Genomic DNA, 16,024 nt, shown 5'->3' with positions numbered 1-16,024 from the left:
GCGGAACCCACAGATACCGAGGACTGACCATAGCCATGTAATTCATTCTTCGACAAATAGTTGTGCCTACTTCTCACAGGGAACTGAGTGAAGCCTGGGAGAAATGTAAAATAAATAGATATATTTGTCCTCCAAGAGTTTTCATTCTCATATAGGAAATAAGATGCACATGAATGTCTCCAAAACAAAACACAATATGATAAGCAAAACAGGTGAAGGTGAGATCACTTTGTGGAAAAGCTGGGCTTGAAGATTGGGTCAGATTTCCTTTGGGGTACATGGGTGAAAGGATGTTTGCAGGCCGGGCACAGTAGTGGCTCACGCCTGTAATCCTAGCACTCTGGGAGGCTGAGGTGGGAGGATGGCTTGAGGTCAGGAGTTTGAGACCAGCCTGAGCAAGAGCGAGACCCCGTCTCTACTACAAATAGAAAGAAATTAGCCAAAACAACTAAAAATAGAAAAAATTAGCTGGACCTGGTGGCACGTACCTGTAGTCCCAGCTACCCAGGAGGCTGAGCCAGGAGGATCGCTTGAGCCCAGGAGTTTGAGGTTGCTGTGAGCTAGGCTGACGCCGCAGCACTCTAGCAGAGGCAAGAGAGTGAGACTCTGTCTCAAAAAGAAGAAAGAAAAAAAGAAAGAAAGAAAGAAAGAAAGGACATTTGCATAATCTCAGGATGACTGGCACTTTAGGAAGCACAAACTACTGAATGACAGGTGTCACTGATTGATTCTATTCTGTAAGGAAATGCCTAACTGATTACCGGGATTTCCTCGCAGGGATCAGGCAACAAGTGAACCAAGGCAGAATCTGTGAACACACCTTGGTTGACTTTCTAAGCTTTTGGCAAGATGATGTCAGAAGCATAATGACCTTTAAAATTTTTTATTTTGAAACAATTTGAAGCTCACAGAACAGTTGCCAAGAACAGTACAGAAAACTCAGTAAACCCTTATACTCTTTACCCAAATTCACCAAGTTTTAACATTCTCTCTCTCTCTCAAATTATTTTAAAATGCTCTTTTGGAGGTTCAGGGTAAATGAGTGCTATCCAGCCACTAGAAGCCTTCGGTGATGATGAATATAAAAAAGAAATCAGAATCTTATAAAACAAGTTTACTAAAATAAGCACACCTAGGTCCAAGAGACAACTCAATCCCCATCCTGCCCCTGACCCTCTACTGGGACCTTCCAGGAGGACACTGAATACTTCAAAGCCAGATTACCAAGCATGCAAGAAGACCTAGAAAAACACAGAAACATAAAAGAAAGGTGGAGGGGAGGGAGGTTGTGGAGGAAACTAGCCCTATTAGATATTAAAACATACTATCAAGCCTCTATAATTAAAACAATGTGGTACTGCCACAAGAATAAACAGACCAGTGGAACAGAATAGCAAGTTGAGACACAGACCCAAGTACACAAGAATTTCATGTATGATAAAGCTGGCATCTTAAATCACTAGGGCAAAGAAGGATTTTTAAATAAATGGTGCTTGAATAACTGAATAGCCCAACTGAATAGTGTGTTCAAATAAGATCGTCTTGCTAGTTGGGCACAGTGGCTCACACCTGTAATCCTAGCATTCTGGGAGGCAGGAGGATGGCTTGAGGCCAGGAGTTAGAGACCAGCCTGAGCAAGAGCAAAACCCAATCTCTACTAAAAATAGAAAAAATTAGCTGGCTGTGGTGTTGTGTGCCTGCAGTCCCAGCTACTGGGGAGGCTGAGGCAGGAGGATCGCTTGAGCCTAGGAGTTAGAGGTTGCAGTGAGCTAGGCTGATGCTATGGCACTCTAGCTCAGGCCACAGAGCAAGACGCTGTCTCCAAAAAAAAAAAAAGATCAACCTGCAAATCTGGATGTGTTAGCAGTTCTGGTGAACTTCTGAGAACAACCTGGATCTTCCTCAGAGCCAGAAAACCAACTGCAGGCCAGAATTAGTTTCAAAGGGGCTGCAGCCCTGAGGGGTTAACAGCCTCTGAAGAATCTGACATTTTTCTATTTTCCAGATGTAATTATTGTTATTCTCATTTTGAAGGTGAAAAGATCAAGGGTCAGAGACTTGCCTATTATTCCAGTGTTTAAGTAGCAGAATTGGGAATCCAATTCATATCCTTCTATTCCAGATTGTACATTTCACCTCTTAAATCTTGTTATGTGCTCTCCCAATACCTTTAACCAGAACCACCTGGGATTGTCACCTCTCTCAAGCACGATGCAAGAATCTTCTACTCAGTGATGCCAGAAACCCCTGGGGATAGTAACCTCAGAATCCGACCCAAAGTGGTCAGGCTCTTTCGGGGAGCCTGACTTTCTTCTAAGGGCAGTAAGCAGGAAATAACTGTCATTTATAACCTTCCAGGAAGGTCAGAGTAAGAAAATTAACACTTTGTTACATTCTGTCAGGCACTGCATTAAGCACTTTACAAACATAATTAATCAAAGAAATAATGCATCTCCCAAGAGAAAGGAAAATGTATGTCCACATATGTTCTTCTACGAGAATGCTCACAGCGGCATTATTCATAACAGTCAGAAAGCAGAAACAACCCAAACGGCCATAATTGATGAACAGACAAACAAAATGTGGTATATCCATACAATGGAAAAGTATTGAGCCATAAAAGGAATGAAGTACAGATACATGCCACAGCATGGATTAACCTCAAAAACATTATGCTAAATAAAGCCACATATCATATGATTCCCTTTATATGAAATGTCCAGAATAGGCCAATCCATAGAGACAAAAAGTAGCCTAGTGGTTGCTCAGGGCTAAGGAGATGGGGTGGTGGGGACTGATGGCTAAGGGGTATGGGTTTCTTTTCTGGGGTGATGAAAATGTTTTAAAATTGTGGTGGTGGTTATACAGCTCTGTGAATTTACCAAAAAAAACCCAAAACATTAAATCGACACGTTGAATGGATGAATTTTTATGATATGCAAATTACATCTCGATAAAGCTGTTGAAAGAAAGAAACAAAGGCAAGCACCTTTGCTACCTAGCACCTAGCACAGCGTACTGAGCACATAATAGGAAGTCAACTTAATTTTACAGATGAGGAAACTGAGGCATGTAGCTGATAAATAGTATCACTGAGATTTAAAAAGAGATGTGTGTAGCCCCAAAGCCGGGACTGTATTACACCATTTCTTCCTTCACAAGCAATATATCTTTATGTAAATTTAGCGAGTGAACCTCAGGACCAAGGTTCTTAAGAGTACACTGGTTAAGGCAAATGAACACAAAATGGTTAAATAAAACACAGGTAGTAGACACATCAGGCACACTGCGGAGCTTGCCTACCTCTCTAGGAGTCACTATTTTCTGCAAACTGCCTCTTCCCTCATCCACGGGTCAGCAGGACACTGGCAGCCATACGTGAACTATGGACCCACCCCCAGGTCACACCTGATTGGCTCGAAGGAAGGCCTGACTCAAGTCGAGCCAATCAGATTCCTTCCAGGGGAGTTGCGTCAATCTCTCTGTGTGACCCGGATGCAGAAACACCAGGCTGTGGACTAGGGACCAGAAAGGACCTTATGGGGAAGAATGATGCCAGAGGAAAGATGGCTTTGCACTCCCCGCATCCAATCCACTCCCGAGGCCAGGCTGCCTTCCCGCCCAAGGATTCTACAAGATACCCTCCTACCCTTGTTTGCTTATGCAACCGGAGGAATTACCACCAACACATAGTGCCATGTTCAATGACTTTCCCAAAGTGAAAAAGGAAGGATGTATGTGTCTCACAGCATCATGTGACTGTTTTAAACAGGAATCTGCATATGGCTGAAGCTGAACAAATTTCAGCCACTAAAGAAATTAAAGCCCCCATTAATTTGGCCTCCAGCCTGGCACAGGAGGTTGGGTGTGATCTGATCATTTTCTACAGCAGCGGTCCCCAACCTTTTTGGCACCAGGGACCAGTTTCACGGCAGACAATTTTTTGGGGGGGAGGGGAGGGAGTATTGGGGGGATAGGATGGTTTCGGGATGATTCAAGTGCATTACATTTATTGTGTATTCAGCCCTCTCTGCTAATGATAATTTGTATTTGCAGCCACTCCCCAGCGCTAGCATCACCGCCTTAGCTCCATCTCAGATTATCAGGCATTAGATTCTCATAAGGAGCGCACAACCTAGATCCCTCCCATGCGCAGTTTACAGTATGGTTTGTGCTCCCATGAGAATCTAATGCCGTAGCTGATCTGACAGGAGGCGGAGCTTATGCGGTGATGCAAGCACTGGGGAGGGGCTGTAAATACAGATGAAGCTTCCCTGGCTCACCCAACATCTCCCACTGTGCAGCCAGACAGGACTGCTTGCTACCCAGTCCCCAGGCTGGGGGATGGGGATTGCAACTCTACACTATGGATGTCACAAGAGCAGCTCTCAAGAAGTTCCTTTCTCTGCCTAAGGAGAGTCTTCCTGTCACTACGAGTGCTAAGAACATCTGAAGTCTTAGTTAAGGCTGATGTCATGAGACCTAACCTTTCTGAGGACATAAAGAGCATACTATAAGCATTGCAACGGGAGGATCTGGTGAACCCTTGGATGAAGTTAAATAGGTCATGGTATCAGAAGGTGTACAATATCCCTCCTTACTTCTTTCCCAATAAAACCCCACTGAAAAAACTCTGGCCTTATATTGAGATGTACTCATGAGAGGTTACTGTGGATAAATGAACAAACAAAAGCCATGTATGTCTTCTTCAGTTCTTGTTTGGATTTACAATATAGGAGAAAACAGAGCTCACATCCCAACCCCCACCCTCCACTGGCAGGGACACATTTGAATGAAAAACATTTACAACAGGCTGCATAGTTTGGACAACCAGAAGGAAGAGCTGAGTTGACAGGAGGAAAGGGATGACCAAATCCTCTTCCCATCCTTCTGTCTATTTTTGGGAGTCATTTGCCTTCAGGAAATGCTGAGCCCCTTCTCCCAGGACCCTGTTGGGAGTGACAACTGCACTGGCTGACCCAGCCTTCCACGTCCTCCTCCTGGCCCCAGCAGCTCTTTCCTCGTGACCCAGTGGGTCACTGGGAACCCAGCCTATGAATGACAGTGCTTCTTAGAGGTCCTAGTTCAGTGAGGAAATCCAAAGAAGAAAGGCAAAACAAACAAACACACAAAACACATAATGAGCTGGAAAAGCCCGTGGCATAGAGACTCTCCCAAACATGAACACAGGAAGACGATAGGTAGGAAAGTCGGGGCTGAAAATGACAACACTGTGGCCCAGGGATTTTGTGACTCACCTAGCCTCATTCACCTGGCTGTATGGTGGCAGAGGCAGCAACATAACCCAGGGCTCCTGTTACCCCATTGAGGCTCAGTTACCTCCTCCACACTCCTTCCTCTCGCCCCTGACGACTCACATTTCCACGGAGAAGCTGTCCCAGGAGAGCCTGGGTCTGCTAGTTACATATTCTTTAAGGTGCTTCTTTCTTTTCCATTTATTAATTTATGGCAGCTGAAGAGCCCACCGCTTCAGAAACCCAGAGAGATTTCTGGAATTAGTGTTTTGTTTTTGTTTTTTTAGAAGGGAGAAGTGTTCTTCGTTATTATTAGGATGTTGAGAGGTTTTTTATAAAAACAACAACAAAAAAAAACATTTTCCCTACAGTGACCAGGTAATGTTAGCCATGGGCTCCTACTGAATGCTTTTTCTTCTCTTCTTTTGTAAAGAAATTAATGTAGTGTTCAGAGCTTCTGCCAGCTCTGCAGCAGGGAGGAAAAGAGAGTTAGTATTAGCAGGTTAAAGGAAATGAACCGGAGAGAAAGTAGAGACAGAGAATCCAAGAGAGGGACTGGAAAGCAAAGACACAGGAGAGGATGTACTCAGGCACTCAGAGCCACAGAGAATGGAGATCCACCAAAAAACCCACCCAAGACCGACTGAGGAGGGGGCTCTGTTATTGCACATCCAGATACCTCTTCATCTGACGCGGCATCCTGGTGATCAACGTTTTTTGCAGCTGAAATATATATATATATATATATATCCAAGCGTATATCATGGGCATGAGAAGAGCTTGAATGTCCTATTAGCAAAATTATTCCTGGGCTTTAGTGAATTAGAATTTTCCCAGCCCTGACCTTTTGTTCATACTCTTAGTTGTTATTGTATCTAGCTTAAATCCCAACTTTTCCATTAAACCTATGCTGGCCACCCCAAACTGAAGTTCTTTACCCCTCCTCTGAATTTCTATAGCAATTATTAACTTATCTATACTTGATTATCTAACTAAATGTACATAACCTTGTGTTATCTCTTTTATGGTTGGCTTCAACGTTATTTATACATATTTTACTCAAGGTTTCACATATTTATGTTTTGATACCTCAAATTAAACTGCAATAATGACTAAATGGCTAACATTAATTTAGTGCTCACTATTTGCTAGGCAAGATTCTGCATAGATAGTTTCATTTCGCTCTACAAAGATTGTTTTCACTAACCCTACTGTTGCCTCCCCTTCACAGATGCGGAAATGGAGGCCCGGAGGGATTAAGTTTTCCCAAGGCTACCTGTACCATGGGGACGGGTACAGGCCTTCCACTACTGGATCCAGAGTAGGGACTCAGCACATTGCTATGGCTTGTTTTCATTCAAAGTATGCAGCACCCAGTCCCCTGTCCCCAACAAGGCCCTGCTTGGCCAGGCTTCTCCACTTCAGAGGCAGCCCTCAGGCTGCCATTTGGTGACTGCTTTTCCCTCTTGAAAGTTTCCTGATGTTCATTTTCACCTGACCTCACCGAACAGTAATACTGAAGAGGGGAGGAAGGGCCACCCTGTGGGATACTTCCTGGTCTCTGAGCACCTGGAGAGCCCCCAAGGCCTGTGCTCCCCAGGCTGGCTGCTCACACTGAACCACTAAACAGCCGCTTGAATGGAATGCACCTGAAGGTCACGTTCACTGGCTTCCTGGCACGCCATCTCCTGCTCCAGCTGTGCTACCCGCAAACTCCTCACTTTCCCAGCTCCTTTCTCCCTCTTGCCTTCCTGTCCCTCTCTTCCGTTCCTCCCCCTCACACTCCTTCCCACCCTCTTTTGCTGGCTTCTTTCTGTTCTTTCTTTCCATGAGCAGAGAGTTTCCAGGCCTGGCTCCCAGCCAGCACATTTGGACAAAAGGCAGCAATCTTAGAGGGAGACGTCATCTCTCATCTCCTTCCACGGGGCCAGCGCGAGAGAACGGGGCTGAGGCCGCCCCTGCTGCTGCTGCTCCCAGGTTCCAGGAAAAGAGCTTGCAAGACGGTGTATCATAGGAGTTAAAGGAAAGCATTTGAAATCAGACAGACGCAGGTTCAAATTCCAGTGAATCCTGAGAGTTGTGGGACCTTGGTCAAGTTACTTTTCTAAGCCTTAGTTCTCTCCTCTACGAAATGGTGATAATAGTAGCACCTACTCTGAAAGACTATGGTGAGGATTAAATGAAATTGCACCTGTGAAGTATTCGGCACAGTGCAAATCCCAGAAAAAGTGCTCAACAAATGTCTTCTGTTATTATAAAGTGAACTTAACTCTGCCAAGTAATCCTAATGAATAATAATATAATACATAAATCATTAATGTATTAAAAATAATGCCATGTCTTCAACTCATCCGCAAGGCTGCTTCCGTGGCCTTACTTGTTTGCAGGTGTGGTAAAGCTCTAAAACACTCTCCAACATATAACTGCTGTTAGGATAAAATCTGTAAAAGATGGGTTTGGAACCAGAAGGGGAGCTGACCCCCCCTTCCCTTTCCAGAAGAAGCTGGACACACTGAGAGCTGTTAGTGCTCAGTCTCCTCTGTGACAACGCCAACCAGGAAAATAAGCAGGGGGTCACCCTCAGGTCCACACAGCCTGCTCAGCCTGACCTCTTATCCCACTCTGTTTCCTAGCCCCATGTAAGCTGAGGCCCTACTTCTGTTTGTTTCCTATCTGTGCCTAGTGTTTTGTACTCAGAAGTTGCACAATGCCTGGAAATATGTTCATTTTTATTTAGCTAAGTTTTGAGATATGGGAAATGATCTTTTGCCTATGGTTTTATTTAGCTCATCTGAGCCAGCATCGATGGATTTGAAACTAATCAGTAAGATTAATCAACAAGCTGGACACAGTGCTCTGTGTGAGGTGCTGTTGGGAATATACAAGTGTAAAAAATAGTCCTTTCCCTTAAGCTGCGGATAAAAGATATAAACTCAGTTAACCAAATACCAATAGAAGATTGTGATTGTTCAAGACAAAAAGACAAGATCTGTCCGGGGAATGCCTGATGCATGCTCCTGATGCGCTTAATAAAAGTCACAATGTGAGACTGGCTTAAGGACTAAATTTGAGCTACGGTGGTAAATGCTATGAAACAAACAGAAACTGGCGGAATTTGGAGGAGGGCAATGAAAGTCAGAGGAGTCAGGGACTGCTGCAATGAGGCAGAATTTGGTGCCCCATAAAGACTTTGTTAGATTTAAGAGTTGGGCAAGGGAACGTGTTCAAGGCAAGACGAGAGCATGGAAGAAAAGAGAGTGTGGGCCCCGCCCAGTAAGAAGACAGACTGGTGGGACAGGGGCACTGGGACTCGCATGGGAAGCCATGGAGAAGATGGAGTGGGCAGGCAGGCTAGACTTTGGGACGTTCTGAAATAAGAAAGAGGAGTGAAGGTTTGCTCCCCTAGGGAAATAAGGATGACGCCTAATGAAGACATGTTCTCTTTTGGAAGTGCCAAGTGGAGAGTGGTGCATTCAGGAGGAAATAAACAGAGTAGGCAGTGAGAGGGAATGATCTAAGGGTCTCATGAAAGAACAACTCTGGAGGGAGCTGATGAAACCGTGAGCACAAATGAACTGTCCGAGGGCAAGGCACGGGGGTATCCTTCTGTTGCCCTTGACACTTAACTCTCCACACAGTGTCTATGTTTCTTTGCATGGGCTTTCCAACTAGGCGATGAGGTCTGATGGCAGTCTGACTCAGATCTTGGTCTACTGTAAGTGTTGTACAAATACTTGTTGAATGAGAAGAAGGGGAATTGGTGAAGATCTCTTTTTTGAAAGACAATTAGGGCAACCAAAACAGTACGGTGTCTAGGGTAAGGAGGCAGTATTCAAAATACAAGGTGTGCATGGGCACCCACCAATCAGAATAGCCTTACTGCTAACTCTGTAATGGCTGGATCCTGGGGTGGTCTACATGGTCCTGGGAATGTGGGATATCTGGGGAGATCAGGGCAGCAAATATTTACCAACCATAACAGAAGCATTTCGATATTTTGACAAGTGACACAGATCGGATCTATCACTGCACCCCAGTTTTACATCAACCTCAACTAGGGTTTCAAGAAGGAAGGGTCAGGTATATCAACTGCATTAGCATGACCGAGAACCATGAGAACAGGGAACTGGCCATGGGATTTACCATTAGTAACCTGGGATAAGGTTTCAGCAGATGGCTAGGATGGAAGCCAGATTTCAGGGGTGTGGGGAAGGAACATATGGATCTGCCTCACGGGACTCTTTCGGTTGCTATGCCTGTCTCATCATCCCCAAAGGAGCATTCTCGTTCTCTTTTCCTCCAATAAATCAGCAGCCTGTACCCCAGGGTTGTGTATATACCTAGAAGCAGTCTCTTGGCCCCTTTCCCCATGCATCTCTCTCAGCTCTGTCCCAGACCAGGAATCTTGGCTGTCCTGTGTTCAAGGGAAAGGAGAGCCTGGGGTGAGAGGCTCTCTTGGCTCTGTCTCCGTGGTGCTGGAATCTTGAAGTCTGATTGTTTTGAGAGGCATTAAGAAGCTCTCTCCTCTCTGATGTTTTTCCACCCCATAAGATGCATCAGTCAGCCGGAGGGTAAACAGAGGGCACTGGTCCCCTTTTGATGTCCTGGGAGCTTGTGTATGTTTGTGGATTGTCACAAATACAGATGACGAAATGGACCAGATGTAAAGGATGACATTTGCTGCAAGCTGCCAGGAAGTTAGACTTGGGGTTGGATGACCACACACTTCATTCCAAATCTGAACAAATCTCACCGGCACCTCAGAGTATTAGAGACTACCTTTGAATCCCCAGAGAGCCCAGTGCATGGGGCAAGCTGCTTCAGGAAGCTCCTTTTTGTCTTCCCAGCCAATACCCCAACCAAATCTGTGGCTGAGAGACTAGTTTCACTTCAGCTGCAGGGGATGCAAGTTCTGTGTCTCAGGCTGCCCCATCATTCCTTCCCGTAACCAAACCAGAGCATACGGCTTCTCCCTGAGCCAACTTCTCCCCTGACCATGCAAGGTCAGCCGGAATCATGATTTGCTACTTGATCCCACACAAACGCCTCTGCTTGGTCATCCGGGGGAGGTTTAGCCTGTATTTCCCAAGGATATAAGAAGCACAAGTAGAAGTATTCTGCTTTAACGCTTTCAGTCTGCTGTTAAGTAGAGAATCCCAGAGTTGTTTTTCCATGGTGAGCCGGGAGGAGCAGGGACAGTAGTACCCGTCTCTCGTGACTCACTGACGGGAACAAGTTCACATGCAACCCCGGGTTACCCACCTGGCCCCCTCCCCTTCCCTGGGCTCAGGCCTCAACTCTAGGGGGGCTAAGAAAGACCATGGGAAAATAGGAGGATGATACCAAATCATCTCTGCCTCAGTCAACACACCTGGCCCAGTGAGGAGAATGAATGATGAGCATGTCCAACTCTCAGCCCTTACCAGTATGGCCACAGGGTGCGGTTTGCAGGGACAGTGCAGGCTAGGCTTGTTGTACGTCAATTAACAATTTATTTTTCGTGCTTCCTTTTAACTTTTGAAACTGTCTCAGTTTGTATATATGGTTACCTATCCATTACCCACCATAAGTTTGCAGAGAATTTAGTGATCAATCAAATTCTACCCTTACTGCATCCTCTCTTCTGAGAAGCAAGAAAGCATGAGGAAGAGAAAGAGAGCACCTGAGATTCTTTCACTGGCTTCACTCTTTTGTGTCGCCCACCCCACCCATCCTAGGTTTTAACCTATACAATGTGTGGAATCGCGGTTATGCGTGATCAAGTTTATGGGAACACAACAAACAGCAAGAGACAAAATTGTGACAACATGGATGACAATCCATAAAAAATTTCTTAGAAACTCTAATTGCCTCTATGAATGTGCCACACCATAAATTTTAATTCTAATATTAACTTAAAAAGAAAATCATAATAAATTCAGGGCATATCTGGTGTGAGGACATTTGGATTAAGGAAGAGAGAGGTAATAGATCTTATAATTTTTTTAAGACTGAGTATTAGAACCTCATTTTCAAAATGACCATCACTGGGCACAAATATATTCAATAAGTATTTGGCTTTGAAATCTATTTTAATCTAGCCATCCCACTTTTAAGAATTTTTCTTACAGAAATATTGGAACAAATGCCAGAGGGTATTTGTGGAAGCATCCTTTACAGTAGCTAAAATTGGAAACAACCAATTGCTCATAAATCAATACTTTGTTAAACAAATTAAGTCAATCCATATAAAGGCAGCTGTTAAAAGGGAGAGGGCTGTGTATGTACCACATAAAATTATTCTCATAAAATACTTTTAGATTATGCTAGCATGTTGCAGAACAATATGTAGAGCATGCTTCCATATTTGTAAAAAACAGACAAACATAATATATTATATGCAAATAAAAAAGATCTAGGAGTGACCGCCTCTGAAGAGGGAAATAGTATGGGTAAATTTTCATTTTTCATTTTATTCTTTTTTTTTTTGAGACAAGGTCTCGCTCTGTCACCTGGGCTAGAGTGCAGTGGTGTCACCTAGCTCACTGCAACCTCAAACTCCTGGGCTCAAGCAATCCTCCTTCCTCGGCCTCCCAAGTAGCTGGGACTACAGGCTCTCACCACCATGCCCAGCTAACTTTTTCTGTTTTTTATAGAGACGGGGTCTCGCTGTTGCTCAAATTGATCTTGAACTCCAGACCTCAAGCAATCCTCCCGCCTGGGCTTCCCAGAGTGCTGGGATCACAGGCATGAGCCACCATGTCCGGCCCATTTTGTTCTTTTTATGTGTTGCTTAAATGTTTTAGAACAAACATAACTTTCCTAGTTTACATGTAAATAAATAAATTATATATATATATGAAAAAGCTTAAAATACACTTTCAAGAAAAAACAAAAACAACAAAAAGAAATAAATTTGACACTCTGCTTGACCTGGTCTGACAAGCCCGTCAGTTAAGATGAGCTGCCCAGGGAAGGGATCATGGGAAGAGCAGTCACAGTCAAGGTCGCGGCTCCCTGCCCTGGCCTCACTCTCCAGCCCAATTCCTGCTTTCATTTCCTTCTGAAGGGGAGCCTATAACCTCCTGGTTTCCTACCACTGAGGGAAGTTAACCTCTTCCCTAAGCTTGCTGCAAGGGTGACTCACCCCTTCCTTCCCTAAGGCCAGGGAGAGAAATGATAACTTGCTTTTCCATAGTTCAGCCAGTTAGAAAAGAGGGTCTCGGGCTTATTTCTCTTTTAGCCCCTCTGGACTGCAAGCCAAGAACAGACATGTCAAGGAGAAGCCACAGACAGCTCAGCCATTCTGGGCCCCAGCTGGTAAAGGGCTTAATTTCTAGGCAAAATGAGAGAAGACAGGTTAAATTCTTGCCCACATCAGACACTCGTTTTAACAGAAGGGTAAAAGAGAGTCTGACTTTGGCTTCCTGACGTATTGAGGTCTTCTGAACATCAAATGTAGAGCACTGAGTTAATCCCTTGCCTTGGTTCCAGGCACTGACTTGCCTCCTATAATTAATGGGGGCAGACAGGCCTGGCCATCTTCCTGCTGGGTAACCAGCTCCAGGAATTTCAAGAGAGCCCCGGGTACAAGTGGAGGCTGTCTGGTTCCTGTGGCAGAAGAAGGGTCCATGCCTGGGCACACAAGGCTAATGGCTGAGGCCCAGGGCCAGGCCCGAGTGCCACAGAGGACCAGGAATGTTAGCCAAGAGGCAGCTGTGAGGACAATGAGGTGCCGCAGCCTGAAAGGGTCTGTACAACAAAGCCATGAAAAAGCAGTTTCACTAGAATTTCTCCAAGAAACAGCAAGCAATCCAAGGTAGCACCAGGGAAGGAACTGCTAACCTCTTGGTCTTCAGCAAGGTGACTGCAGGAAGGAACAGAGGAAGGACCTACAAGGACCTCGGGGGCAAGGCAGCAAGTCCAGGAGGAGCACAGGAGACTTCCAGAACACCAGCCACAAACACAGTCAGCCTTGGCCACTCAGGAGTACTTATGAAGTGTCCCATGCACCCCACCCCAGATCTTTTGGAATCTGAGGTTTCTGTCCCTCCCTGTGATGAGCCATACTACTACAGCAGCCACTCTTAACCTTGGCTGTACCTTAAAATCAATCATCTGGAGACCTTGAAAAATACTGATGCCCAGGGCCCACTCAGAAATTTTGATTTAATTGGCCTGGGTGGAGCCCAGGCATCAGTTTTTCTTAAAATCCCCCTCTCCAGCATTTAAATGAATAATCTAATGTGCACCCCAAGTTACAATGTTAAGAAATTTGACAGGGGGCGGGGGTAAATCCCATATATACTCAATGTTAATTCAAGACAGCTATAGTTGGCAAGAAATAGCTTGAAGTTTACAGAGGACACATTAGCAACGCATGAACATATAATAGATTCTGCAGGTTCTCTGCCTTCTGCAGGAACCAAAGGGAAGGGCTGGCTAAGAGATCTGTGCCTGAGTCTGCAGGACCTCCCAGCTCTCAGCTCCCACTCCTGGTTCCTCTGCAACTTCCTTGCGTTGCAGCAAACAAGATTCCCACCCCCTCCCAGGCCTCTCTGGGGAGAGGATTTCTGGTCTCCTGAGCCCCACCCTTTTCCTACTTCCTTAGAAGCAGGCTCAACATCAGCTCTATGGGCAGAAAGGCCTGGACCACCCTTGGGAAGTAGACTGGCCAGTATGAATGGAATCCTGCAATGCTGTACCCATTCTCCTTGCCTGTTTCCCCATTGGTCAGGATTCCCAGATGCTGGCTTCCAAAATGCTATGCCCTACCTGGCCCCTTCTCCAGATCAGAGTCTCAGCCTACCAACCTGCTGGCCACACTATGCTGTGCCTACTTCCCTTCATGGTTGGGCACTCTGGGTACTTTGCTCTACATTCTTGGGAGCAAGCGTTACCTCTTCCTACACTTGAGGGACCGCTGTCTCCTCTACGGGATTCCCCTGGCCCTCGCTGCCCTGTGCCACAATTGCCCACACCCCGAGCTGACGCCAGCCCTCACAGAAATGCAGCACATTTCCCTAGACGCAACAGGAAGATGGTATAGGAAGACAGTCATGTGGAGTTTTATCTTCCCATCTTTTGTAACACCAACAATGATTTTTTTTCCTATGTCACTCTTTAGTCTTTCCATAAAGTTCCACATAATTCCCAGTTGAGTTCACTTCCAGGAAAAATTTTGTTCTGAATATTAATTTGTATGCTTTCTGTTGTCCAAAATCCAAAACTATGCAATCCAGTGTATTTTTGTTTGTCTCTGAGCTGCCAGAAAACTTAGAGCCAAATGCATTGTCCAAGTGTTGTAATCTACTAAATTCAGGCCATTCAAAATATCCATTCCTTTTGCTTGCTTTGTTTTCTCCTGAAAAACAAAGCATTTCTGTATGTACTTGGTTTAGTCTAAGTTCCCTAACTCTATGCCCAAACCAGTCACCAGGTCCTGGCTCTGGACCTCTGGAATCCCTCTAGCCTCTCCTGCCTCATCCCTGCTACCAACCCACTCCTCAGTGATTCTGGCCTGGGTGCTGCAAAACCTTGGTCTCCTCTCCTCCAGACCGCCACCCAACCCCCAGAATGAGCTTTCTGAGACCCAAAGCTGAGTCCAGCACTCCTGTTTCAGTGAACTCCTTTTCCTTCTCACAGATCCTTTCTTCCCTGTGCCCATCTGCCCCTACAACCCCCTGCCTCACCTCTCCTGGTGCACGAGTACATGCACACACGCACACCCCTGCACACTGCAACCACGCTGAATTCTCCCCACCCTGTCTCTCCTCCGCCTTCTTGGTGACTTTGCACATGCTGTTCCCTCAGCCTGAAACTACCTTCCCTGCTTTGTTTTCTTGGTGCAGAGGGTTTCAAGGCTCAGCCCAAGCATCACCTACCCTGTGGCCCTTCCCTGACTGGGTGCCTCTCTGGGTTCCCCTAGCTCTAAGGCATGCAGCACTCAGAGCCAGGCCAGACCAGGACTGGTTTTACTGTTTTGTGTGACTACCCAGCTCAGATGGTGAGTTCCTGGACGGAAGGGAGATGTCTTACTCATCACTGCGTCCCTAATGCCTAGCACACAGAGCTGTTTAAGTGTATGAACACATGACACATGCAGGGTTCAAATCTTCTAGAATAAAACGACTAGAGGCCAGCCCTTCTGCCAGGCTTTTCATTATTCTGCCTCAAAAACAGCCTCTGTTTGCCTTTGACTTCTTCTTCAAATTCAGCTTCATCCTAAACTGCCCACCCCAAAGACTTTCTATTCCACTCTTTGTGTTTGATATTTGATGATGCAAGGAGAAAAGATTCTGTTCTTTTCTTTTATGGAGTAACCACAGAGAGTGTAAGAGTTTAATATTAATAGCAAGATTACGGCAGAGCGCCTATTATAACTATTACTCCCAGCCAATGTCATTTGGAGCATTTGTGAAGTCACATTCCTGAAGCGCATCTGAACACCAGCTACAAGTCAGCTTGCTCCTTCCCAGCACCAGCTGGTTAGAGCAGTCACTGCGCTTCCTTTGCCCCAATCCATGCCCCTCGAGGGCACTGCCCAGCTTCCTGCCCCGGCCTCTCAAGGCAGAGTCCACCACTGAGGTCTGGCTCTACTCAGTGGTCTGGAACCAGTTCTCTGTGACCCTCCTAAACATGATTATGTCCTGTGTTGTTAAGAGACTTCCCCTGGGCTCAATCTCCTCCCATCCTTGGGGAAAAAGTGGGAGAAACAAGAGCACTGAATCATCTTTACCTTCCTGCTTTCCCAAGACTGCAAATTCTGACCAGAGTGAGGGGGTCTGGCT

Source organism: Propithecus coquereli, unplaced genomic scaffold (genome assembly GCF_000956105.1).
Source record: "Propithecus coquereli isolate 6110/MARCELLA unplaced genomic scaffold, Pcoq_1.0 Scaffold302, whole genome shotgun sequence".
Classification (NCBI taxonomy): domain Eukaryota; kingdom Metazoa; phylum Chordata; class Mammalia; order Primates; family Indriidae; genus Propithecus; species Propithecus coquereli.
This window is presented reverse-complemented; position numbering follows the sequence as displayed.